This window comes from Macaca thibetana, chromosome 1 (assembly GCF_024542745.1).
Source record: "Macaca thibetana thibetana isolate TM-01 chromosome 1, ASM2454274v1, whole genome shotgun sequence".
Classification (NCBI taxonomy): domain Eukaryota; kingdom Metazoa; phylum Chordata; class Mammalia; order Primates; family Cercopithecidae; genus Macaca; species Macaca thibetana.
This window is the reverse complement of record NC_065578.1, coordinates 217,486,751-217,506,858: the sequence shown is the minus strand read 5'-3', so window position 1 is coordinate 217,506,858 and position 20,108 is coordinate 217,486,751. Positions and strand designations below refer to the sequence as shown.

Here is a 20,108-nt window from a genome sequence, read left to right as displayed (position 1 = left end):
TTTTCTAGTTTAGCATTTACATTTCAATTTATAATCTTTTTTTTTTTTTTTTTTCCCCATAGAGATAGAATCTCACTACATTATAGAGGCTGGATTCAAACGCCCAGGCTAAAGCGATCCTCCTGTCTCAGCCTCGCGAGTAGCAGGAACACAGGCATATGCCACCATGCCCAACTATAATCCATTTTTATTTAACTTTTGAATATGTTAGGATATAAGAGTTGACTTGATTTTCCACACAAATGTACAGTTGATCCTGCATCATTTTTTTGAAGAGACTTTCCTTTCTCCATCAAATTGCCTTTTCATCTTTGTTGGAGATCAATTGCCCATATTTGTATAGGCCTGTTTCTGGCCTCACTATTCTATCCTTGCATCAGTACCACACCATTCTCATCAGTATAGCTTTTTAGTAAATCTTGAAATCAGGTAGTATATGCCCTCTAACTTTTTTTTTCTCTTTTTAAAATTAATTTGGCTATTTTCACTTGCCTTTTCATAAACATTTTATAATCAGCTTGTTAGCTTTTTAAAAAGCCTCCTATTTTGATTGAAATGGTATGAAATGTAGATCACTTATGGGAGATTTGACATCTTAATATTGAGTCATGAACATGGTATATTCCTTTATTTTTTTTAAATTTTTGTTTTTAAGACGAGGTTTCGCTTTGACCTCTAGGACTCAAGCAATCCTCCCATCTCAGCCTCCCCAGTAGCTGGGACTATAGGTGCATACCACCGTGCCCGGCTAATTATTATTATTTTTATTATTTAGAGATGGGATCTTGCCATGTTGCCCAGACTGGTCTTCAACTCCTGGGCTCCAGCGATCCTCCTGCCTCAGCCTCACAAAGTACTGAGATTATAGGTGTGAGCCACTGAGCCCGGCCCTTTCATTTATTTAGAGATCTTATTTAGTTTATCCCGAATGTGCTTGTCTGTTTTGATTGTGATTTAATGTATGGAACACCTATTCTAGGACAGGCAAGGTACAAAGTGCCTTACACTTAATCCCCCATAATTACTTCCTGAATATGGATTGTTCTCACTGTGTTTGGATGTCATAACCGCACCTGAGAGTTACAGAGCTGGGATTCAAAGGAGATCTGCTCAATCCAAAGGCCATGCTCTTAGTCTCTAGTAGTCAGGATAACACATTTGGGAATTCTGTAGATAAATATTTGAAGACATTTTTTAGCAATTGTTGCATGCCTGTTTCTCACCTCCTGTCTCCGTCAACCAAAAATAAACATATAAATTATATGAGTGGATAGCTGTATTTGTGGATGAATGGATTCGTCTTTAATTCACCGTCTCAAACTCACAGCGGACTTGCTTATTGTTAGAAAATCATGTTAGGATTATCTTTGAAATGCATTTTAATTAGCCTTGGTTTGTTTTTTTTTTTTTCCTCTTGTCTGTCTCATCTAGATACCTACCATCAAGCACAAAGTACATCTTGTACTATCAGCATCACACAGGAAATCATTAGCATTCCCCAGAGTTGTCTGATGGCATGCCATCCCACTGATGTGTTGGTCACCTGACTCCATCATCATTCCCTGCATCTCTGAGGAGGTCTAAGAATGTGGCCTACTTGGATGTCACTTGTTAAAAGTTGTCTGGAACTTTAATTCTGCCTAATGGTTTTTTCCTTCCTTTAAAAGATGGGAAACATGAATGGGCTGTTTTATAACCCCCTTTCAATCCTCTGATCTTCAGAGAGAAAAATGTTAAAAGGGATGATGCAGCTGTTTTATGTTGCAGTTTATAATCTAATTAAGTGTATTTTATCCAGATCATTATGGACTTCATTAGAGCTGGACTTTTTGTAAGAAAGATGATGAGTTAGATTTATGCAGAATCATTTGGGTATTTTAAATGTTGTGATCATGCCAGCAGTGCCTGATGAAAAAAAAATTCAAATCTGCCCATCTGATTTAGTTGGTCATTTAATTTTGGAAGGCTCTTGCTTCCAATTTTGCTCACTTTTTTTTTTTTGTGAGCTACAGTTTCAGAATGATTAATAAGAGAAGTTTGTTGTTTGGGGAGAGCACCATTTGGGAATGATTCATAGTCTTTTCAGTAGCCTAGATAGTATTTGAACATTCTGATACATATGGGAAATAAAACATCTAATGCAATTGGCATAATCTAGGTCAAAAAGAAATGAAATTACATTTTTCTTGTTTTTTTTTTTTTTTTTTTTTGTACTGCAGAAGAAATTAATTTTATGGCCTACAGTTTAATTGCCAATTTTTTCTGGTATCAGGGATAAGCATTTAAGCTAGAAATTGATCGGAAAAGGGAAAGTGACTCGTGTTAGTCTTAGTTACATTATTTGAATGTAAATATTCAAGAGTATTTTTACTATGTTTTAGATATGAGGACCAACTTCTGTGTTACTCCCTAGTCTGTTATATTAAAAAATAAGTTAGTATTGGCCAGGTGAGGTGGCTCATGTCTATAATCCCAGCACTTTCAGAAGCCGAGGCTGGTGGATTGCTTGAGCCCAGGAGTTCGAGACCGTCCTGTGCAATGTGGTGAAACCCTGTCTCTGCAAAACATACAAAAATTAACTGGGTATAGTGATAGACACCTGTGGTCCCAGCTACTTGGGAGGTTGAGGTGATGAGCCTGGGAGGTCGAGGCTGCAGTGAACTGTGACTGCGCCATTATACTCCAGCCTGGGTGGCGGAGTGAGACCTTGTCTCAAAAAAAAAAAAAAAAAGGAAAAAGAAAAAAAAGAAGTTAATATTAAGCTCTGCTTAACAAACATCTCATCTTTCCAAAGAATAGTACTTGGTGTGTCTTCATCTTCATAATTTCATATTTTCTGAATCAAGTTGTATCTGTAGCCTTGAATTTGCCCATCCTTTTCCCTCTCATCATATGATCCTAATAACATTCACAGCTTATCCCCACTTGGATAATGTTTTCAATCAGTTTAATATTGGTCCCAAGCAATCCTGAATTGTTACTCAGTAAGGGACAATATTAAAATGTAATTTGATAGTTAATATTTAGTTGGAACATTGGTTTTGCCTGACTCCTTTAAGCCATGAAACGGACACCTGTTTCACCACCTCCCAGCTTGTTTACATACGTGTGTGCACCTGCATAATCAGACAAACACACTCTACAACTGGTACAACACAACAGAAATCTTCCGGCAGTCTCAGTGTTCACCATTTTAGTTCTAACCTGCTTACAAAGACCCAATTGGTTATCTTCATACCCCTTAGTTTCTCATCTTCATCATGTCTGGCCTAGAAATTCCTTTTACTTTTTATGGCCTCACCATTTATGTTGGACCTGACACTTAGAACCTCTTCTTCCTTTATATACCTTCGCTTTCTTCCACAACAGTGATTGAGACTGTTCCTCTAAGTAAACTACCTTATGTTATTCCAGGTGAAAAACCACCCAGTTTGGCTTGACTTTGAGACCCTCATCTTTTGCTCATCCTTTCATGGATGATGCCCTACTCTATCTTGTAGCTGTGTCTTAAGAAATATGTTGTACATTGAGTCCCTCTGAATTCATAATTGGGTAAAATTATCTCTGTGAACTATTTTTGTGTGTATTGCACTGGGCTACCTGGCTGGAATCATCTTGGGACTACTACTTCAGGGTTTTTGCATGATCCTCCTAATTAGAGAAAGAAAGAAAAATTCTAGACTGTGAATTTAATGAAAGTCTATATGGAACCTCTGATCTTTCATTTCAAAGTGAAAAGAACATTAGCTTGTAGTTTATGGCTCTAATCTCTATGCATTTTGTGAAAGGCTGTTCATTGGTTACATTAATGCATTCACTACTTGCTTTCAGACTAATACTAAATGGTACTACTTTTTGATATTATAGTCAACTTCTGTTTGCCTTTGTTCAGTATTTACTACTTCTATCGAAAAATGTGTATATTTTATCTTGGTGGAAACCACTGTTTCTTAGTGGGCTGTTTAAGTGGTAAGTAATGATTGAAACATTCAGATGGGTTATGCAGTGTGCACTCCCTTCGAGGGCTTGTGAACCACTGAGTAGGTGTGGGAGGAATCTCATAAGCTGACTGAAGTATTAGAAAATGATAATTTACAATGTGTTTTTATATTTTCCACTCATTTTACTTGAAATGCTAGTTTGTTTTTCAGTTACAGGCGGAAGCCTAGCCTAGCTGAACTGGCACAGCTCAGTTGACATAAGTTAAATACATACTATGTTTTTTGTGTTTAAAACACATAGTATGTATTTAACGACTCTGTTTTTTGTGAGGTGGCTTCAATAAATCTTCCGCTTGCAGAGTCCAAGAAGCACAGAGTCGCTTGTTGTCAGGATACTTGTGGCCTGCACCTAGAACTGGGCTCTTGAAGGATCTCAGGGTCGGGCTCATGCTCACACTTGCTCCTCCCCTCAAAATACCTCCAACCCTATTTTCCTTGTTTCTCAGTCTCTTAGGGCATCTGTACATGGTGCTGCATGCCTGCTATGGTCTCCTTTTACTAAGAACTAGCCAAATCCCCTCATCGTTTGCCACAGTCCAAACCCAATCTCGCTTCCTTAATTAATAACTATCGCCTCCCGTTTGGACAAAAACCATCCCAGATGGGCAATGTCTTGGTTTGTCCAGGCAATAGTAAGTGAGATAAGATCTGTTATCTTGACAAAAAAGGAATCCCACAACAGACATTACTTTGTGACTTAATTTTCCTGAAATTGATTTTAAGAACACATTTTTTTTTTTTGCTTTAAATACTTCATCTCATTTGAGCCTTGCAGTAACCTTGTGAAGTCCATATCATTATCCCTGTTGGCTATTGAGGAAACTGGGGTCCAGAGAACTTAAGGAGGCTGCTGAAGCTCACAAGGTTGGGAAGTGGTGAAGCCTACACTTGGAATGGGCTGTCTGGCTCCCAGCCTCTAGAGCCCCTTTTTTTTTTTTTTTTTTTTTTTTTGAGACGGAGTCTCGCTCTGTCGCCCAGGCTGGAGTGCAGTGGCCGGATCTCAGCTCACTACAAGCTCCACCTCCCGGGTTCCCGCCATTCTCCTGCCTCAGCCTCCCGAGTAGCTGGGACTACAGGCGCCGCCACCTTGCCCGGCTAGTTTTTTGTAGTTTTTAGTAGAGACGGGGTTTCACCGGGTTAGCCAGGATGGTCTCGATCTCCTGACCTCGTGATCTGCCCGCCTCGGCCTCCCAAAGTGCTGGGATTACAGGCGTGAGCCACCGCGCCCAGCCATAGAGCCCTTAATACTGTATACTATATTACAGCTCATTGCAGGAAAATATGGGGTTTTTTTTGCATAATGTATACATTATGTTCTGTAGAATGGCTGTAATGTGATATATTCAGTCATGCCCCCTTTAATGGACCCAGTATTTTTACTTTTTTGTCACTAAAATATGGCTGCAGTAGACATTCTAGTGTATACAGCTTTGCACAATGGCCCTTTTATTTTGATTGAAAAGACTCTTCAAAGTAGAATTTTCTTTTCTTCAAGGCCATGTGAATTTTATATTCTAGAAGGTGTTGCCAGATTTCCCCAAGAAATATTGTTTGTCATGGATTATAATTTCACCCGCAATGTATCTTATCAATGAAATGCTTGAAATGAAATGTTTTTCCAATCTACTGGGTAAATAGTGTTAACTAATGTGAGTTTGCATTTTCTTGAGGTCGAAGACCATTTTATATACTGACTGGTTATTTGCAATTCCTTTTTTGTGATTCACGTGTACTACTCATTTTTTCATTTTCGTATTGAATTTTTGGTCTTTTCCTTATCGATTTATAGGTGTTCTTTGTGACATCAACACTTTGTTCAACATTTTATGGATATTTTCACTAGGATGTCACTTGTCTCTTGACTTTAGTTACTAACACATTTTACATTTTTTACACTGGAATATGACTCTGTAGGTTCTTTTAAAAAAAATGCCATGTGGGTTTCCTGGCTTGGGTATCTTTGCTTGTATCAAAGCTGTACATTATTTTCACATTTTTTTTTCCTTCCGTGACAGGGTCTCACTCTGTTGCCAGGCTGGACTACAGTGGTAGGACCATGGATTACGGCAGCCTTGACCTCCATGGACTCAGGCAATCCTCCTATTTCAGGCTCCTGAGTAGTTAGAATTATAGGCTCAAACTGCCATTCCTGGCTAATTTTTTTGTGTTTTTTGTAGAGATGGAGTTTTGTCATGTTGCCCAGGCTGATCTTGAACTCATAGGCTCAAATGATCCACTCACCTCAGCCTCCCAAAGTGCTGGGATTACAGGCATGAGCCACTGTGCCCAGGCTGTTGAATAATTTTTAAGATTGAAACATTTAGTCTATCTAGAAATTATTTTGTGTATGGTTTGAAGTAGTACAATCCAGCTTGCTTTCTTCCACAGGTGGAGATGCACTTATGCCAATGCCTTTTTATTATAGAAATGATGCTTTTCCCCACTCAATTGAGAAGTCACAATTGAATGACTTAACACTTGGTTTAAAGTTGTCATACACTTGGGTTTTTTTCTGTGCTATCTGGTTAGTTGTTCAACTTTTCTGTCCCTGTTCTAGAATCATTCTCTTTTCTTTTCTTTTTCCCTATAGTGTGTAGTAAGTTTGGTATCTGGCAAGACAATTCCTCTCCCACTATTCTTTTGCAGACTTTTCTTTACTGTTCTGTATGGACGTTATTGCAAATGAACTTTAAACTTACTTTACCAAGTTCAAGAAGAAAAGATACCACTGGCTTCTAATTGGAATATATGGAATTAAATGTATGTATTAAGTTTAGAAAGCATGGCATTTTAAGAGAGTAGCCTCCTCTTCAGGAACATATGTTTATCTTTTTGTTCATATGATATTTTATATCTTTCAGTAATATTTTCTATTTGTTATATAGAGTTTATATATATTTTGTTGTTAAATTTATCCTATGTTGCATTTGATATAAGTTGCTACTTTTAATAAAATATTTTTCATTTGATTTTATAGCTACTTATCTCTGGTACAGATAAAACTAATGATTTCTTTGTATATTTGTCTTACATCTTTGTATCTAAGTACATTCTCTTATTAGAGTTGGATTTTTTATTAAAGTTGGATTTTCAAACTGTGTAATCTTATCTGTAAGTAAAGATGACTTTCTACGTATATGTATATAAAATTTCTTCTTACACCAGCCAAAATATTGAAAGCAATATATAGATATACATATTTTTATTATACTTTAAATTCTAGGGTACATGTGCACAACGTGCAAGTTTGTTTGATATGCTGCACCCACTAACTCGTCATTTACATTAGGTCAATGCTATCGCTACCCCCTCCCCCCACCCCACGACAGGCCCCCATGTGTGACATTCCCCACCCTGTGTCCAGGTGTTCTCATTGTTCAATTCCCACCTATGAGTGAGAACATGTGGTGTTTGGTTTTCTGTCCTTGCGATAGTTTGCTCAGAATGATGATTTCCAGCTTCATCCATGTCCCTCCAAAGGACATGAACTCATCCTTTTTTATGGCTGCATAGTATTCCATGTTGTATATGTGCCACATTTTCTTAATCCAGTCTCATTGATGGACATTTGGGTTGATTCCAAGTCTTTGCTATTGTGAACAGTGCTGCAATAAACATACGTGTGCCTATGTCTTTATAGCAGCATGGTTTATAATCCTTTGGGTATATACCCAGTAATGGGATGGCTAGGTCAAATGGTATTTCTAGTTCTAGATCCTTGAGGAATCGCCACACTGTTTTCCACAATGGTTGAACTAATTTACAGTCCCACCAACAGTGTGAAAGTGTTCCTATTTCTCCACGTCCTCTCCAGCACCTGTTGTTTCCTGACTTTTTAATGATCACCATTCTAACTGGTGTGAGATGGTATCTCATTGTGGTTTTGATTTGCATTTCTCTGATGGCCAGTGATGATGAGCGTTTTTTCATGTGTCTGTTGGCTGCATAAATGTCTTCTTTTGAGAAGTGTCTGTTCATATCCTTCACCCACTTTTTGATGGGGTTGTTTGATTTTTTCTTGTAAATTTGTTTAAGTTCCTTGTAGATTCTGGATATTAGCCCTTTGTCAGATGAATAGATTGCAAAAATTTTCTTCCATTCTGTAGGTTGCCTGTTCACTCTGATGGTAGTTTCTTTTGCTGTGCAGAAGCCTTTTAGTTTAATTATATCACATTTGTCAACTTTGGTTTTTGTTGCCATTGCTTTTGGTATTTTAGACATGAAGTCCTTGCCCATGCCTATGTCCTGAATGGTATTGCCTAGGTTTTCTTCTAGGGTTTTTATGGTTTTAGGTCTAACATTTAAATCTTTAATCTATCTTGACTTAATTTTTGTATAAGGTGTAAGGAAGGGATCCAGTTTCAGCTTTCTACATATGGCTAGCCAGTTTTCCCAGCACCATTTATTAAATAGGGAATCCTTTCCACATTTCTTGTTTTTGTCAGGTTTGTCAAAGATCAGATGGTTGTAGATGTGTGGCATTATTTCTGAGGGTTCTGTTCTGTTCCATTGGTCTATCTCTCTGTTTTGGTACCAGTACCATGCTGTTTTGGTTACTGTAGCCTTGTAGTATAGTTTGAAGTCAGGTAACATATGCCTCCAGCTTTGTTCTTTTGGCTTAGCATTGTCTTGGCAAGGCGGGCTCTTTTTTGGTTCCATATGAACTTTAAAGTAGTTTTTTCCAATTCTGTGAAGAAAGTCATTGGTAGCTTAATGGGGGTGGCATTGAATCTATGAATTACCTTGGGCAGTATGGCCATTTTCATGATATTGATTCTTCCTATCCATGATCTGGAATGATCTTTCATTTGTTCGTGTCCTCTTTTATTTCGTTGAGCAGTGGTTTGTAGTTCTCCTTGAAGAGGTCCTTCACATCCCTTGTAAGTTTGATTCCTAGGTATTTTATTCTCTTAAAGCAATATTTTAAAAAGAGTCAATAATAGTTATCCTAGTCCAGTTTGTCATTTTAATAAAAAATGGCTTTAATACTTCACCACTTAGCATTAAGTTTGCTATTGAATTTTGCTAAATTGTTCTTATCATGTTTAAGTCATTTTTACCTTTCCTATTTAAATATTTTTAATAGACTTATTTATTGACCTAATTTGTTGTACACCTATACATATGGGACCTCATTACCTCTCTTCTGCAGCCTTGATCAAAATAAAGAGTTCTGGTAAAACTGCTAACTGGGCTGGAAATCAGTTTGTAACTATTTTTTTCTCAGTGACCAGTGACCTCTAGGATCTCTGCCAAGCATGAGACAGAGTCTGACTGATGTATATTAGTTCTGGTTTTATGTACCTACAAAATTTCTTCCCCAAACAACCCATTTATGTGCAATTTCTTATACTGGCATCATTATTAACCACTGTGCACATTTCTCTGAAGGTAAAATAGACATCATACAATATCTCCATTTTACATGCGTTCTCATGTTTACTGTATGAACAACTGTGGATCTTACCCAGAACATGTTATTTTGGTGTGTATGGACATGGACTTGTTTAAACTATTTTCTATAAATTGAACCAGGCATCACTGTAATTTGCACTGAGAACTAAATCAAGGTAATGAATTTTTTTTTTTTTTGGGTACAAAAAACTCCTCTAAATTTAGAAAAATACACTGTGCATCAGTTCAGGTTAGGTCTTTATTTATAGAACTGTTGAATTAGAGGAAAACTGGAATATATAATATTTTGTGGAATGATTTCTCCCCATTTTAAAAATTGAAATCTTAGACTACAGAGGCTGTGAAATAACTTCACTGAGGTGTGAGAGAAAAATAAACTGCCCCAGGAACCACGTGCGGACTCTGCAGCAGTTAGAGCTAGTCCTGAATATTCCTAAAGGTGATTGTACGCACAGGCTTCCCTTTACCTGGAGATCCCAGAAAGTGTTGGTGTGAATCATTATCCAGTCCACTGTCTGTAGCCAGGCTTTCGCCTCTGGCAGAGCTCTGCCTCTAACTCCAGTGTTTGGGAGGAGGGGGAAGGCACCCTGTGAGAGCTTTGGGAAGCTGCCAGGGCACAACTACCTCCTCAGACAATTACTTTCTATTGTGCTTTACTGCACGTATTATTCATCACTGGCTAAGCATGTTCATCATAAATGCTGTTTAATCAGATTTTAAAGGTAAACTGCATTTATCAAATTATCATCTGGTATCTCGCTCGAAGTCACCACTGATTCTTCACCACGAACCTGTGCCCTGCAGGAGACCACGTGTGTTTGTTTTTTTTTCCCATGATCTGTCCAAAGGCTGAGAGCCACACTCATATTCCACGGGATTATTTCCTGTGTTCCCAGCTTTTCCTCATCTTAAAATAGTCGTCTTGTTTTGGTAGTGTTGGTTCTATCTCAAGATCTATTTTAAATATGGGCAGCGCTTAATTTTGCTTTTTTGGATCTTTCTGAACGTCTGTAGTGGGTGTTCGAGCATTTTGTGTTCAGAATATATGAGCGTTTGAATTGATTTGCTTCTAGTGCTTTACATAGTAGTATGTGCTCAATAAATATTAGTTTGAATAAAAGCAATGCTTGATGAGACTTTGGCAGATTATGTGATTTTTTTGTGAATATCACAAATTCTTAAACTTCTTCCTTTGTCTTTTTTTTACACGAAAGGTAGTAGATGAAGCAGAGTTAATCCAGGGAATAATCGACGATATGTGTGTGTGTACACGTGCATACTTATGTGCAGGTGCTCGCATGTGTTTGTTTATGTGTAGATGGAGGTGGGGGTAAAGAAGCAGTGACAATGGCTGAAGAAAAGAGACAGAAACATTTCCCAGTGTTTTCTGGAAATCGTGTTAGGCCACTCGGACCGTTCCAGTTTTCGTTTATGCCTAACTGTATATTAAGTATTTACTAAGAGTAGGCACTATTCAGAGTCCCTGGAAATAGCCTCCACGAAATTAGTAAAAAAATTAATCTCCAGTAAAAAACATAGCAGAGAATGTGCGGTCAAAGCTTTGTTGAAGGTAAATACAGGGTTCCTGGGGTTGGGGGAAGACAAAACAGGGCAGCCATACTAGAATGGGTTCAGGAAGCCTTCGAAGTGTGTGTTGGGTTTAGTCTTGAAGATCAAGAAGGAGGTAACTTACCAAAAAGGGTGCAAAGTGGTTCTATACAAAGAAAACCATAAAAGAGAATGATTGATGAATGCAGCTCTGATTTCTTGTGGGGTGATCGGGGAGAAATATTCCGAACTTAAGACATCATACGAGGTTCCTGTGTTAGAATCGGTTCACGAATAATGTGAAGTCCTTACGTGGAGGTAGATAATTGAACAGTATTCGCGAAGAGCAGACACTGCCACGGACTGCTCCGTGGCGTGGAGTGTGAACCTGTTGAAGGTACCGAGCTCCTCATTGCTTAATCTGCAGTTAGGAATTTTTACAAATCCCGAGTATGTGGCTTTTGACTTACAGTTCTATTCTGATACGTTCCCATGGATTTTCCTCCACAGGTTTTTTCTTGTCATTATTAATTTGTTTCCAATCTAAGTTCTTCTCCATTCTTAAAATATTTAGTATATATCTGTGAATCCAGAGAAACATCTTAGAAGTGTTTGTACCGCTGGGGAGTGTTACACATTCAAATGATGAGCTATTTAAAGATAGAATTTAGAGGGAAATACTAGCTTTTCTTTGTAGCTGTGCATTCCGGAACACGCAGATAACTTGAAGCTTTCTGCAGTTAGAGGATTTGGGGCATTCAAATCAAGTGGACTTGGGGTCCCATCCTCAACATGTGACTTAGCAGTCACAAGACCTTGAAGAAATCGCTGAATCTTTTTGAATCTGTCATTTTCTCAACTATGAAGTGAACGCAATAAAACCAATGTGGTGGTGGAGACTGTTAGAAAAAGTGTTTCGGAGTACCTCATGACGGCCCAGGAAATATGCAAGTAGCAATTTTTATTGGTAGTTTCATCTAGGAATACAAATTATGATTAAAGATCATGTTGGACGTAAACCGTAACTTATGCGAGGACAATGGTACTAATCCATGCTGGATTAATGTTGTTACTTTTCTAGTACTTGAAATCAACTTGGGCTCAGCCGCTCTTCTTCTCATATCCCTTTCCATCTAGTGGCAAGATGTTGAGAACTGTTGGGCCTGGTCTGTGTCTTTGAAATACAATTAAGGTAATTGGCAAAGAGAGGACTGAACCTGCGACCTTGCCTCCATTACAGCATGACCTAATCAATCGAGAAAACTCCTTTCCACAGCTTTTCTCTGGATGGTTCTCCCCTCCTTACTACCATGTAACTCATGTTTGTCATCTTGTGGCTCAACTAAACTGTTGTCCATTACTCCTCCTCTTTTAATCTCACATGCTATAAGTCTTACACATTGGCGCTTAGTAGAATTTATTGAATCAATTCGTGTAAATGGAGACATGAAATCTCAGTCTGTAGTATCAGTTTGAGGGATACAGCACATTTCAAAGGCTGCTACAGATCATTCATAGATGTTAGACTTATTACCGAGCTATGTCTTTCTTATTCCCCAAAGCCTTTGCCACTTTGGTTTTATATGTTGGTTTCGGAAAATACACATTTTCTAATATGCATGTTGTAGACAGTATAGTGAAGTGTGGTGGGTGTATATCTGCATATACCTATGTTTACTTCTGGATGAACATATAAATAAAATACACGTCTCAATATGCACGTATATGGGGATGAGAGCATATACAGATGAATAACTTTGTTGTGGTCAGGACAGATCAACCAACTACAATTGCCAGGATAATTTTTATAATTCAACAAGAGAGATTTTAAATTGTTATTACACATGGCTATTTGTATTTTTTAGGATGCAAATCCATGCTGAAACCTCAAAATTGCCACAGTCTGTGTTTTGTTGCTTCACTTATAACTGTGTCTGCTTCTCTATGGTAGGAGAAAGCAAGGAAAGGCAATTGTGACTTTAAAATATTAAACTCTGGTAGAGACTTGAAAGGCCAATTCTTGTTTATTGTTTGTTCTTTTTCGCATCCTTTCCCCAGTGGTTTTTTCCTAAAAGTCTTGCCTAGTTTATGCAAATAATGTGTATTTTAATTGGCAACATTTTACTTTCCCTGTTTCTACTTAAAAAAATTCCATAAAGATATTTCTTTTTAATTTATAGAATGTAAAACCTAAATTCATTACAAACGAAGGCTAAGACCCTTTAGACCCTGGAGCACACCCATGTAGGAACAGAAGTACGGGTATGAAGTGGAAACCCTGAGAGATGCCCCAGTGATCAGAACCCTAACAGATGCCACCGTGTCACCGATATAGGAGAGATGTTGGAGCTAGGCAAAGCCTGATAGAATGGACGATTTGCTGAATTTTTATATGGCGATCACCTAGAAAACACTTTTCTAATTTTCTTTGGCTAGTATTCGTATTTGTGTAGAGAAGTGTTTTATAACGTCTAGAATACAGTGGCCTGAGAGGTACCCGAGGCACCTCGTGGATCGGTACTTCCTGGCTTCTACCAGGATGCTCGCTCCATTTTGTGTCTCAGCCTTCCGTCGAAACTTTTCATTTGTTTATTTGCTTTTTAAGAAAGAGTGTTTGATAATTCTGTCTTAGAAGGGTGAGTAGTTGTCTCATTGAGAAGACTCTTGGTGGTAGCACGGGCTGACTAGCTTAAGGTGCAGTCTTTCTTCTTTGACTTTCTTGTGGTTTTACTAACTCTTTGATTTCCATCTGACATAAAAACTAGAAGCCATAAATTACAGATAAATTCCACCATGTTAAATAAAAGATCTTTAAGACTCTGCATAGCAAAGCCACTATGAGACAAGTAAAAAACTAAGCTGGGAGAAAAATAGTTGCAGCTTATATCTCAGAGAAAAGATAATTTCCCTAATGCTGGGGTTGGAAACTACAGCCCAAGGCCCATATCTGGCCTGCTGCCTGTTTTTATGAATCGAGTTTTATTAGAACACAGCCACACTCATTTCTGCATATTGTTTGTGGCTGCTTTCACCCTGTGGTGGCAGAATTGAGTAGCTGCAACAGGGACCTTATGGTCCACAAAACCAACAATATTTATTATTTGGCACTTCACAGAAAAGTTTGCCAACTCTTGCTCTGGTGAATAATGAGTTGCTACAATGACAAATCAATATGAAAAGACCAACAAACCGGTAGAAAAATGGCAGGAGGTATGCTTCTTAGTGTCTCAGGAAAACAAAGCAATAACAAACAGATTTCTCCACAAATGGGGCAACGTACAGAGGTGAGGGCAGGATTCTGGGGACAAGCAAGGAATGGTGTGACACTCAGAGGCCAGCAGATGCGGAAAGCTATTACTATCCCTGGGAATGAAGGCAGGTACAAAGAGAGAGAACGGCCTTGCCGGAGCGGAGCAGATGGGTCATCCGAAGAAGGCTGTCGTCATGGAGGATGTGGCCGCTGTGAGAAATACGTCCTTGAAGCAGGATGGACATGGGAAAGATCTCTCTCCTTCCACTTGCTAACCTCCTGCTAGTGCCTCCCAGAAGTTATCAGAGGAGGAAGTCCAGGTAATGCTGTCCTCAGGGGTCAGCTTCCTAGGACACAGATGAAAAGCTCCTCAACTCATTCATAATCAGAGCAGCGCAAATGAATATGATACTGAAATGTCACTTTTAACCTATCAGATTGGCAAACAGCAGGATGTTAACACCTTGTATTGGCAAGGGTATAGGGAAACAGGTACTATAAAGATACAGATAATGTATATATGAAGGTAATATCTTTCAAAATTATAAATGCATATATCTCTGACTCAGCAATTACATTTATAGGAATTTATCCCACAGATACTTTAGCTAATACATGAAATTACCTATGTGTAAGGTTATTTATTGCAACCTTATTTGTAATAGGAATAGAATGGAGAGAACCTAAATGTCCATCTGTAGGGAACTGGTTACATAAATTATGCTCCATCCATTCAAGGGAATACTCTGAAGCCATAAAAAAGGATGAAGAAGCTCTTTGTGTCCCCTCAGGAAATCAGCACTAAGTTACGCCATTAAGAGTACAGAGAATTTGTCTCCATTTTGACTTTTATAACTAAATGATGATAAAGAAAAAAAAAAGAGTACAGAGAAAATAAAATAGGATGTATAGTATATGGTTATTTGTGTAAAAATGAAGAATAGGAAGACAGAAAACATTTTCTTGTATATGTGTAAAATAAAATCCCAAGAAATGATGAAATCAGATGCCTCTGGGGAAGGAGACTGCCGGGGTGGATGGCGGCGTGGTCATCCTGTTGTGTCTTTTGAATACTGATTAAAATAAGTTTAAAATCATCTTATGGGCCAGGTAAACAGCTTTCATCTGAAAATTTGAGAAACAGCTCAAAATTCTAGTCCCTGCCTGTGGCTTTCAATAACTATCGAATAAGATCTGCGAAGCTGATCGGCAAATCCCATGTGAAGTGGTAACTCGAATGGCTTCCATGAGGAAGCCCTGTTTCCTCTTCAGCCCAGTTTTAACCGTGGCCTGTTGGTATAAGTCCCAGGTACTGTTTCTTAAATTTTTTTCTTCAACATACTTAAAATCAATGACACTGTATATTTTTTAAATGCTCTGTCATTTGCACTTTCAACTAATTCTGGCTGCTCCCATCTGTTGGTTCGATTTATTGAAAGTTTTGTAGGTGTGTCATCCCTCCTTTTCACTTAAGACAGGTACATGCTTTAGTTGTTTAGAGCTGCATCTTTTGAATATTTATTTTGATGTGCAGAAAATTGTGGATTGTCAGCAAGTAAACATTTGGACAATCAGAGGATCAAAATATAAGACAAATCTGGATTTCTAAGTCTGTCTCTTTTATTATTATTATTTTTTTTCCGGGCAAGATTTGCCTGAAGTGGAAAGAATTGAATATGGATGAGCGCATGTTGCAGACTGATTTTCAGCCATAATTGCTTTGCAGCATGAAAATAGGCAAAGAAAAGAGATTGGGAATATAGGCAATCAGAGATGAGGTTCTTACACCTGCCAGATACCATGTGTAGCGCGCAGGTATCCACAGAGAAATTGAAATTCTGCTATCCTGTGACAAGACATTCCAATTAATGCCATTCGGATACATCTGTCTGCCGGTAGCTCACCTCGTGAAACAACAGTCCTGTCCTGCTGTGGGAGTCCGTCAAAAGGCTCATTTCGTGAGTGGCACAGCAGTCATCCTGGGAAATGTGCTGCAGGGCTGTGACCCTCCTTCCTTTCCATTTACTTCAACGCAGAAACAGCGGCTTACAGGGAACACTCCTAGCTGGGAGGCTTGTAACAAGATGGCATTTAGATCACAAACGCCATTCTGAAAGCATATGTTCTTCATACATGTGGCTGTGGGATGGGGGTTGACATAGCAAATTGCCAGGTTCTGATTGCTGAAACAAAGAAATGTTTACTATATTCATTGTGGCATGAAAAAGAGTTGGACAGTGTGTGGATCCTTTCAGGCCTTAACTTAGAATTGAGTTTAAACAGGGCCTCCCGGGTGATTATGTCTCCTGAGGGTGGGAGGCTGGGGGGACGTTTGTTCTGCCACAGACTTTGCTCCTAATTTTATTTTTGAGGCCAGAGCACTATGATTCTTCATACCGTGTGCCTATATTGGGGGAGGGAGGTGTCTGTGTGTCTGTATTTTGTCTTCCCTCACTTATAAAGTAACCAGGAGCTTGATACAAGCAAATCTGTGCGGCAGGGATCTGGCAGCAGGGGATGGTTGGGAAAGGTGGGATTACATTGCAACCCTGGCAAAGTACTAAGGTTTGCCGTAACCTTTCAGAAGGCCAAGGTCATGCATTTGCCAACAGTTCTTCACACAGTCTGATGGTACTGTGTGGAGCCAGCAGCCCCCAATTCCCTCATTTGCCCCCAGCCTTGCCCACCTCCCTCTTCTGCACTCATTTCCTCCAGCCTTGCCCACCTCCCTCTTCTGCACTCATTTGCCCCCAGCCTTGCCCACCTCCCTCTTCTGCACTCATTTGCCCCCAGCCTTGCCCACCTCCCTCTTCTGCACTCATTTCCTCCAGCCTTGCCCACCTCCCTCTTCTGCACTCATTTGCCCCCAGCCTTGCCCACCTCCCTCTTCTGCACTCATTTGCCCCCAGCCTTGCCCACCTCCCTCTTCTGCACTCATTTCCTCCAGCCTTGCCCACCTCCCTCTTCTGCACTCATTTGCCCCCAGCCTTGCCCACCTCCCTCTTCTGCACTCATTTGCCCCCAGCCTTGCCCACCTCCCTCTTCTGCACTCATTTGCCCCCAGCCTTGCCCACCTCCCTCTTCTGCACTCATTTGCCCCCAGCCTTGCCCACCTCCCTCTTCTGCAGACTTTTTGCACTGATGGTCTGTTCTCCACTTGTTCTCTGAGTCTTCATATATGAGACTTTTCCTGTCTTAACTAGGTGTGAACTCTTGAGCACGTGAAACCAAGCTTTATTCTTTTCATGTCTTTCTTCATTGTCTGTAAAAGAGCATATGCCAATTAATTTTTGGCCTTGATTCATCTCTTCTGACTGTGACTCTTAACCACCTGAATCATAATCTCCTACTACCTGCTCCACTACTCAGATTTTTTGGTGGAAGAAATTAGTTGGTATCTGAGTTGTACAGTTTTGCTGTAGGAATATGGATGTTATTTAGTGTGAAATAATACTTCTCCAAAGTTTAGATTCATAGGGAAAAAAAGGCTAAATGTACTAAAAAGTGTGTCTATTATGATCAGACCCTTTTCATGGAGCTATGTTTTCATTTGATCCACGAATAAAAATCTACTAGGACGCATTCTATGTACAACTTCTTAGAGGAAAGAAATGAACATCTAATGAGATTCTGTTATTGCCAAGAACTGTCTGTGCTAGGCAATTTTTCATATATGTAATAATTTTTAAATTATTGCTCCATTCCATATATTTAATCTTTGCAGTGATACTCTGAAATATGATTGTTTTAATTTCTTTGAAGTAAACCTTTTATTTTTGAGATATAGATTCATATGCAGTTGTAAGATAGAATACAGAGAGAACTTTGCGATCTTTATCTAGTTTCCTCAGATAGCAACATCTTGCAAAACTGTAAAACTATCAAAACCAGAACATAAAATAAATTTAAAAATTTTTAAATTTATTTTTAAATTAATTAATTAGTTTTTTTTTTGAGGCAGAATCTTGCTCTGTCACGCAGACTGGAGTGCAGTAGTGCGATCTCGGCTCACTGCAAGCTCCGCCTCCTGGGTTCAAGTGATTCTTCTGCCTCAGCCTCACAAGTAGGTGGGATTACAGGTGCCCGCCACCATGCCCAGCTCATTTTTGTATTTTTAATAGAGACGGGGTTTCACCATGGTTGGCCAGGCTGATCTTGAACTCCTGACCTCAAGTGATCCGCCTGCCTCAGCCTCCCAAAGTCCTGGGATTACAGGTGTGAGCCCCTGCGCCTGGCCAGAACATTGACATTTTGACATTTGATATGGTCAAGAAACGGGGCATTTCCATCATCACAAGAATTCCTCCTGTTGCCCTTTTATAGATACATTCCCTTTCCTCACATCCAGATACATTCCCGTTCCTCACCTCCAGATACATTCACTTTCCTCACATCCAGATACACTCACTTTCCTTCCATCCAGACACATTCACTTTCCTTCCATCCAGATACATTCACTTTCCTTCCTTCCAGATACACTCACTTTCCTTCCATCCAGATACACTCACTTTCCTTCCATCCAGATACACTCACTTTCCTCCCATCCAGATACACTCACTTTCCTCCCATCCAGATACACTCACTTTCCTTCCATCCAAATACACTCACTTTCCTTCCATCCAGATACACTCACTTTCCTTCCATCCAGATACACTCCCTTTCCTTCCATCCAGATACACTCCCTTTCCTCCCATCCAGATACACTCACTTTCCTCCCATCCAGATACACTCACTTTCCTCACATCCAGATACACTCACTTTCCTTCCATCCAAATACACTCCCTTTCCTTCCATCCAGATACACTCCCTTTCCTTCCATCCAGATACACTCCCTTTCCTTCCATCCAGATACACTCCCTTTCCTCACATCCAGATACACTCACTTTCCTTCCATCCAGATACACTCACTTTCCTTCCATCCAGATACACTCCCTTTCCTTCCATCCAGATACACTCCCTTTCCTTCCATCCAGATACACTCCCTTTCCTTCCATCCAGATACACTCCCTTTCCTTCCATCCAGATACACTCCCTTTCCTTCCATCCAGATACATTCCCTTTCCTTCCATCCAGATACACTCCCTTTCCTTCCATCCGGATACACTCCCTTTCCTTCCATCCGGATACACTCCCTTTCCTTCCATCCAGATACACTCCCTTTCCTTCCATCCAGATACATTCACTTTCCTTCCATCCAGATACACTCCCTTTCCTTCCATCCAGATACACTCCCTTTCCTTCCATCCAGATACATTCACTTTCCTTCCATCCAGATACACTCCCTTTCCTTCCATCCAGATACACTCCCTTTCCTTCCATCCAGATACATTCACTTTCCTTCCATCCAGATACACTTCCTTTCCTTCCATCCAGATACATTCACTTTCCTCACATCCAGATACATTCACTTTCCTTCCATCCAGATACACTCACTTTCCTTCCATCCAGATACACTCACTTTCCTTCCATCCAGATTCATTCACTTTCCTCATATCCAGATACACTCCCTTTCCTTCCATCCAGATACATTCACTTTCCTTCCATCCAGATACATTCACTTTCCTTCCATCCAGATGCACTCACTTTCCTTCCATCCAGATACACTCACTTTCCTTCCATCCCAACTGCTCTTTAACCTGTAGAGCCACTGATCTCTACTCCCTTTCTCTAATGTTGCCATTTCAAGAAAGTTATATACATAGAAAATGCAGTATTTTCTGGTTTTTTTTTTTTTTCATTTAGAGATTTATCCAGGTCATTGCCCTTATCCCTAGTTAGTTTTTTTTTTTTTTTTTTTTTTTTTTTTTTTTTTGAGATGGAGTCTCGCTCTGTCCCCAGGCTGCAGTGCAGTGGTGCCATCTCGGCTCACTGCAACCTCCGCCTCCCGGGTTCAC

At 39.5% G+C, this 20,108-nt stretch overlaps 1 protein-coding gene and 1 long non-coding RNA gene across 11 annotated transcripts in view; one reads left to right on the top strand and one right to left on the bottom strand.

The window, feature by feature from the left end:
* SMYD3 (SET and MYND domain containing 3) overlaps window positions 1-20,108 on the top strand; it is a 758,748-nt gene that overhangs the window by 449,662 nt on the left and 288,978 nt on the right. The gene's annotated exons all lie outside the window — the stretch shown is intronic.
* On the bottom strand, window positions 16,816-17,248 carry LOC126943734 (uncharacterized). Its single transcript, XR_007721834.1, has 4 exons — window positions 17,172-17,248; window positions 17,056-17,133; window positions 16,940-17,017; window positions 16,816-16,901 (listed from the first exon to the last, which is right to left on the bottom strand). It is a non-coding gene; the product is annotated as an uncharacterized LOC126943734 (long non-coding RNA).